This window comes from Sciurus carolinensis (assembly GCF_902686445.1).
Source record: "Sciurus carolinensis chromosome 14 unlocalized genomic scaffold, mSciCar1.2 scaffold_115_arrow_ctg1, whole genome shotgun sequence".
Taxonomy (NCBI): Eukaryota; Metazoa; Chordata; class Mammalia; order Rodentia; family Sciuridae; genus Sciurus; species Sciurus carolinensis.
Genome location: NW_025920107.1, coordinates 863827 through 872556, shown reverse-complemented (window position 1 = coordinate 872556; position 8730 = coordinate 863827). Strand labels below are relative to the sequence as shown.

Here is an 8730-nt window from a genome sequence, read left to right as displayed (position 1 = left end):
TTTCATACCTTTATTTATTTACTTAGTTTTATGTGATGGTGAAGATTGAACCCAGTGGCTCACACAGACTAGGCAAATCCATAAATTAATATACATATTCTACATTTTCATAATTTCTAACATAATTTTAGTGTAAATATGGAGCCAAGAATAGAAATAATGAAAAAGTTTTCCTAGAAATGTATGGTAGTGAAATATAAAGTGTCCAATAAAAAAAAAAAACTACAAGCAATGTACTTTACTTATTTTAAATTAAAGACATGTGGGAAATTCCATGATTCTACAAAAAGTAATGATCAAAAATGTAAAAATCACGTAAGTGTGATTTAAATTTCACGCTAATGTAAACCTAACAAAAAATCCTTGACCAAAATTTCTTTTCCATCTGCAATGAGAAATTTATTCCTAATATAGTTTTACTGTCATGTATATTTTCCAGCCCAATGTCCAACCCCCACACTAAACTACTCAATGGAACACTGGCATTTATACATGTTAAAAAAAATCAATGTAATTCTCTTAAGACTTTTTTGTCCTGAGCGAATTTCCAAAAAATATATTAGGGAAACCATTGCTAAGTTTCAAGTACTAACACCTCAAAACTCATTATTAAAAGCAAGAAAATTAATTGCACAAAAGATCACTTTACCTTAAATGAGATTGATAGTAGAGCTCATCCAATTTAAGACAGGGTACCATCAGGATCAGTTTCAGTGGGATGACTTTAGAACAAAAATGTGTAATAATGTAGTCAGATAAACTCAGGTGATGAAATGCTATTTCTTGACTGATATAATTAAAATGTAAGCTGTTTTATAAAACTCTTCCTCAACTTTTTCAAACTATGAAATAGTCAATGAACATACCCATTTTGTTGGTGGATCTTTAATTAATTAATTAATTAATCTATGTGTGGTGCTGGGATTCTAAATCAGTGCCTCACATGTCAGGCAACTGCTCTACACTGAGCCACAACACAACCCCTCAATGAGCACACACTCTTAATTCCATTTCAGACTAACAGCCTCTATACTGACAGAATTGAGAACAGCTTATTCTCAGAAACTGTCTGTCTTGAAGGCTGAAATTGAAATAAAATTAATAGCTGTCATAATATTTTATTTTTACCTGAAGTAGAACAGACCTTTGATAACCCAAGACAAGGTAGCAAAAAAATATAATTGCTTGATCCTAGTAATGTGATTACAGTCAAATTTTTGTTTTAAAGGAAGAGCTGCCAGTGAGGACTATATTTATCTTATAGTTAAATGCAACTACATAACTTCCATTTAGAAATTATAAAATAATATAAAAGGCATTAAAATAATTTATGTTTAAGATGGATGGTACAATCCAAATGGGATATCCAAATATGGGCAAGTGAGTCTGCATGTTAGATTTGAGTTCCAATACTTTCTAGTGGCACCGCTACTACCTATACATGCTGTTACCTCCTAAAACATATATCTGACAGAATCAGTCATTTGGCTAAAGTAATTTAACAAAACAATATTTTTTGTTACAGTACCAACAAGTTGACTGCAGGCTTTTCCATGATGCTACTGAATTAGAATCTAATTCTAAACCTGACTTGATACTTCACACACAAAAAAATATAATCACTAAGATACTAGGAGTTTTATCAACTCAGCAAATACCCCAACTCAGCAAATACAGTATTTCTAGGGAAAAAATAGTTCAATATGTAGCTTGTTCAAATTGAACAGGTACCTTCAACTCATTGTAAACAGGAGCCCATTTTTGTATTTGGTATTCACAAAATTTCATATCACAAATGTTTAAAAATATTTATTAGGATATAATATTTCCAATATTGGAAAATATTAAAGAAATATTTAATTTTTTAAATTAAAAAAATTAAAGATTTAATTGAAAGATTAATATTTAAACCTTGGAAGAATTCAAGTAGTATTTTTCCAGGAATGTTTTTACTGAATATCTTTTATATTCTGCCTTTAGGATAACTAACAATATGCTCAAGTACAGTGCATGGTAATGGTATAAATGACATATTGTGATGACAAGGGATTCCACCATGCTGGTCTTGGTTACCTTAGAAAATCTACATCTACTCTAGAAACTGCAAGGTGTTTCAAGCAGCTCAGATTTAGTTTAATGTGAATATAAAATATCAAATTTCTTTGGAATGAATTTTTATAACATTAAATGTAATTGGGTTTAAAAGGTCCTCTTTGCCAGGCATGGTGGCACATGTTTCTAATCCCAGACTCAGAAGGTTAAGGCAGGAGGATCACAAATTCAAGCCCAGCCTCAGCAACTTAGCAAGACCCTGTCTCAAAATGAAAATAAAAAGGACTGAGGATATGACTCAATGGTTAAGCATTTGGGTTCAACCCCCAGTACCAAATTAAAAAAAAAAAAAGAAAGGTCCTCCTTTCTGATCAAATTTATTCTTCATACATTTATTGTACTTAATAATTCCAAACAAAAACTAGAAATGATAAATTTAACAATGTTCATAAATAGTTGAAGAATGTTTTCAAATGAGTCTAGATAGTAAAGAAGGAACATTTTAAAACTCACTATTAAAGTTAAATAATTCAAACCAAGCATGAACAGGATTCCCCTTCCATGGGTTCAAAGAACTTATGAAGAATGGACACTGGACAGCTTACAGAGGTCATCACACTCAGCCCAACACTTTCCAGGTGGGGAAGCGAGAGGAGGGTGCACTTGCTGAATACCACACACAGTGGGGAAGAGCACAAGTGGAAGGCCACCTCCTGAGTAACACTGCAGGACTATTTCTACCTCTGCTCTGCCTAAGTAATTTACATTCTGTTTCAAGCTTTTTCTATACACATAGACCTGTGAAGAGTATTTCCTTAGGAATTAAAATATAGCTTTCACTTTCACTAAGAACACTGCCTGATCTTCAACTCGCTTCTTTCCTGTGACACTAAGCTAAAGGGCAGTGAAAGTTATCTCATCTTATATAGGCAAAACTAATATGCCTCCAACTTTCAGTAATATCTTCATGTGATCATTATCCCTTAGCACTCTAGCTCCACAATATATCCAATCATACTGATGATTGACAGATGCTATCTGGAGGCAACTGTCAACCACAAATATAGGCTCACAGAACTTAAAATTGCTTGGAAAAACAAATATGCTGTGATTCATTTAAACAAAATGTTAAATCAAAAATTACCACAATCCAGTCCTTTGAAGTAGTGAACTTACCAAAGTTAATTATATGGACAAAATGATCATGAAATCTCATTTAAATACATTCATGAAAGTAGAATTGGTCAGGACTGTTGCCTTTCCACCAGTCATTCAGGGCACATCTATTCAAAATATTAACCTATTTTTGATCATACTGAAAATAAGTTAAGGCTTAAAAATAAATATAATGCAAAGTCCCTCACAACACAATTTTATGATCATCCCCAAAATGATGTATCATGAAGAGTCATAAGAGTCAACAGATGAAAAAAGGCTCTGTACTTTAGACAATGTTTTCCAAAACTCTTCAGGGTCCAATGGAAATGAGAAGGGCTTATGTAAGTATTCATCATGTTTGATGTTTTTGCTGCAGGTAATAGTGGAAGAACTTTGTCAAGAAAATATACCAAGGGATGGAGAGGTAACCTGCCTTTGATCTCCAGAACCACACAAAGAAGAGTTCTCCAGAGAGTCAGAGAGACAGAGGCACAGACAGACCAATATCCTCACCATAATCCCTTGGAACACTAAGATAAAGGAGGTTTTCTACTAAAAATTTGCTGAGCAACATTACAAAACTGGGACTGAGAGTAAAATAAACATCAGTTTCCTTCTCCTGCTTTGGCCTCTAGAAGTTCCTCCAGGTCACTTGTTCCTGGTTATGGTGCTGGCTCATGGTACAGACTTATGCTTTTACAAATTATTCTCATTAGACTTCTAATTTCTTAGATTCTGATAAACAAAACTGAAAAGACTTAACACATAATCTACAGTTAAAACCCCAATATGCTAATAAGGTATGTAATATTTTTAAATCTTTGAAGAATGTAAACTTATCCTTTAAGTTGATTATAGTTGATATAACCATAAAACAAAATCAACCTATTATTTGAGAATAAAATAATTTACCTTGAAAACTTTGTTATACACTAAAAAATGTCACTACTTAAATCATAATGACTTTTACTTTGTAATACATATTCTGATGGTAATTAATAGTGGACTTAATATACAATAAGTTTCCATTAAAAGTCACTAAAACACACATTATGAACACATATTTAAAGAAAAAATTACCAGAATTATGCACTGTCCTTAATATGCTATGGGCCTGGAGGAGAGGTGTAAGGGAAGCAGGAAGAGCTGAAGGAGCTGGGGGTTGGGGTAATCAGTGTATACCTGCACTTTCATCTCCACACTCTCACACTAACCTGGTCCATGTCCCATTATGTTTTTACCGTAACAGCCACCTCACCACTCAAATTTTTCAGGTCTGTTTTCTATAATTTTGCTTCTCTCTGCACAGAGTTAATTTCAACCTTAGTCCTAGCACACAACATTTTCATGACTGCTAGTGTTCAGATATGGTGAGAATGTGTCCCCAAAAGTTCATGTGCTAGAAACTTGGCCCCCAGTTTGACAATATTTGAGAGATGGCAAAATCTTAAGAGGTAGAATCTGGTAGGAGATAATTAGAAACCACCCTCAGAAAGAAATACTGCTGGGGCTGGGGATGTAACTCAGTTGGCAGAGTGCTTGCCTTTCAAGCATAAGGCCCTGGGTTCAATCCCTCGCACCCAAAAATATTTTAAAAAAGAAAGGAATCCTGCCCATCTGATTGGGCTTGTCTAGCTTTCAGAGGACTAGACTTGTGTTAAGAAGTAGGGCCACCTCACTGCTTGGACTCTTCCAGATACACTGCTCACCTCTCTCATGTAAGTTCCCTCCATCTGCCATGCTACACTGCAGCATGACACCCCACCAGATGTTGCTGCATGAATTTGGATTTTCAGCCTCCAAAATCCTGACCAAACATAAACCTCTTTCTTTACCAAGTAGCCACACTCAGGTATTCTGATACAACAACACAAAATAGATTAATAACATCCATGATTCTACATCAAACTGACACTTTGGACTCATTCCCTAGCACTCCCCATCTGGCATATAACATTCTGCAGCCAGATTGAATTACTTGCTTCTATTTTTTTTATTATTATTTTTTATTATTATTGTATACAAATGGGATACATGTTGTTTCTCTATTTGTACGGAAAACTTTATATAAAGTGTTTTGAAACCATGTATCTATGTATTTGCCGTGATTTCCTTTCTTTAATAAATACTTGCTATCCCTTGAGATACAGGTCAAATATCAGCTTCACAATGAGATTTAATTTTTAAAAAATATAAACTTTCTTAGAATTGGGATTATATTTGATTTCTCTTTTATGCAAAACTATATAGCATAATCTCTGACTGCTTAAAATATGGCCAAAATATGTTTTCTTTCTTTTAAGTATTAAGACATTATAAATCACATGGTTTAATCTTTTTATCAAATTCATGGTAAGGATTCTTTTCTTTTAAAAGTTATTTTTAGTAAGTTCTGTCTAAAATATTCATAATTATAAAATTTATTTTAAATATTTTAATTTTGTAATATGTTACATCAGACGATTTTCAGGATGAATGAGAATTCAGGATGCAGGCAATTTAAGCAACTAAAATTTTTAAGTTATTAAGTTTTTAACATCAAGTCTTTTAAATCAACCCAAAAGTATGGATTTTATAATAGTTTTCAGGCAACAAAGAAGTCATCATACCAGTTTTGCATGCTATAGTATGCACGTACTGAAGGCCACAGGGCAGTTCTTTTTCAGTTTTGGATGGTGTACAATAAATATCATATTAATAGTAAAGGACTCAGGGAAGTTATTATATTATTTTTAGTGCTATATATGGATATTATATAATATTAAAAGTCACAAGACTACTGTTCTATACATTTTTGATGCTTTGTTATGATATCATATTGCATTAAAGACCACAGGGAAACTACAATATCAGTAGAGGCTGCAGCATGAATATCATATTAAAATCAAAGGTCATAGTGGGAATAATAGTGAAGAATGAAGAAACATTGGATTGTTCAGAGGGGAGTGATGAGAGGGGTAGGGTGTTGGGAAGGGAAGGAGGGTAGAAAGAGACAGTTATTATTACCCTATATACATTATTACCTGATATGCATTACCATATATACATGTATGATTATACTACTGGTATGACTCAGCACCAAGTACAGTCAGAGAAATGAGAAGTTATGCTCCACTTGTGTACAATGTATCAAAAAGCATTCTACTGTTATGTATAACTGATTAGAACAAATTTAAAAAAAATCAAAGACCAATTGGCAGCCATTAACTTACTTTTAGATGCTATAATTTGGATATCATAATAGTATTAAAGGACACAGGGCAGCTATTTCATTAGTTTTTCATCTATATTATGGTGATCATATTAATATTAAAGTCCACACAGTAACTATTCATAGTATATATACTATATACATTATCTATACTAATGTAATAATATTATTATAATAATATAGTATCAAACTTAACTAGTATAGTATCTAAAACTAATATACAGATATTACATTAGTAGCAAAGGGTACAAAGAACATATTTTATTAGTTTAAGATGCTAGAATATGCATTTATACTGGTTTTTAAGGGCAGGTAATATTACTTTAAGATGATATAGTATGGATATAACATTAATAATAAATGCATAGTGGAGAGAGTGTATTACTTTTAGATGCTATGACATAGAAATCACATTAACTTTGTAGACCACAGAAAACTTACTATTATTAGTTATAGGCCATGGTATGGATCTTATGTTAATATGAAAGACCAAGTGGGACTTACCTACTTCCTTTTCTTCCACCATGAGAGATCCACTGTGTATTTTACCAAAGACTTCCTGCTAGTCAAATGGACACAGTCATCTACAAGAACATGACAGTGCCCAAGCAAATCATCCAGCAAGGAAATCACTGCAGCTAAGCAGCACAAGGGCATTTTGGACTCTGTGGATCATATCCCCAGGGAACAGGGAGTCCTGTCTTTCTGGCATGGTAGTCTGGCCAATGTCATCAGATACTTCCCCACCCAGGCTCTCAAATTTCCTTCAATGATAAACACAAGCAGATCTTCCTGGGTGGTATGGAAAAGAGGACCCAGTATGGCAATACTTTGCAGGGAACTTGGCATCAGGTGGTGCTGCAGGAGCCACATCCTTGTGTTTTGTGTATCCTGTTGATTTTGCCAAAACCTCTCTAGCAGTTGATGTAGAGAAAGTTAGAGCTGAAAGAGAATTCAATGGCCTGGGTGACTGGCTGGTTAACATCTACAAATCTAATAGGATTGAGGGTCTGTACCAAGGCTTTGATGTATCTGTGCAGGGCACTATCATCAACTGAGATGACTACTTTGGTATCTGTGATCCTTCAAAGTGAATGCTGCCAGACCCCAAGAATACTCACATCTTTATCAGCTGGATGACCACAGTCAGTCACTGCCATTGCTCTATGACTTCGTGTCCACTTGATACTGTTCACCACTGCGTGATGATGCAGTTGGAGTATAAAGGAACTGACATCATGTCCAAAGATGAGCTTCACTGCTGGAGGAAGATTGCTTGTGATAAAGGAGTCAAAGCTTCTTCAAGGGCACATAGTCAAATATTCTCAAAGGCACAGTGTTGCTTTTGTACTTGTCTCCTATGATGAAATAAAGAAGTTTACATAAGTTATTTCCTGGACTTTTTTCCCCTGTGAACAGGCATGTTGTATTATATAATGTGTCTTGGGCATTCTGAACATTCTTGGATGCTTATCAATGGCAACTATGTACTTGTTGAAAATGGGAAGAAATATTCATCTGACCAGTTTTCTCTTAAAGCCATAATAATAATGATGATGATGATGTAACTCAATGATATTTTATATGCATATTTTTAGTCACAGGTGGACACAATGTCTTCACTTTATCTTCATTGCTGAGGATTGAACCCAGGGCTGCCCATGTGCTAGGTGAGTGCTCTACCACTGAGCCACAACTCTAACCCAGAATCATATTTTTTTCAGTCACTTCAAATAACAAATTTGGACAAATAAAAGTATCTAAAAACAAACAAACATAAAGATCAGATGGAAGTTATTAAATTAGACTTAGATGTCATAGTATGAATATCAAATTAGCATTAATGGTCATAGGACACCTATTATAAAAGAAGCTATAATAGAATATAATTTTTATTAGAAACCACAGTGCAGCTGTGGCTTTAGATACTATTGTATAGATATTATAATAGTGTGAAATGTCACAGGTTTCTATTTAATAGATTTTAGATCATATAGATTAGATATTAGTATTGCAGCCCACAGTGAAGCTATTGTATTATTTTTACCTGGTATGATATGTATATCATATTAGTATTAAAGGCTACAGGGAAAATAATACATTAGTTTAAGATGCTGTCCAGAAGTGGTCATTGTACTATGAAGGCAAAGGGAAGCTCTTACAATAGTTTTAAATGCTGTAGTACAGATATTATATTAGTACTAAAGGTCTTATGGAAGCTCTCCCTTTAGTCTTAAATGCTGTAGTCTGGATATCATATTAGCAATGATGGTCAAAGGCAGCTATTTTACTAGTTTTAGATGTTATAT

At 33.8% G+C, this 8730-nt stretch overlaps 1 pseudogene; it reads left to right on the top strand.

Moving 5' to 3' along the window:
* The first annotated feature begins 4963 nt into the window (after positions 1-4963).
* On the top strand, positions 4964-7807 carry LOC124973270 (ADP/ATP translocase 2-like; annotated as a pseudogene).
* Positions 7808-8730: the final 923 nt, after the last annotated feature.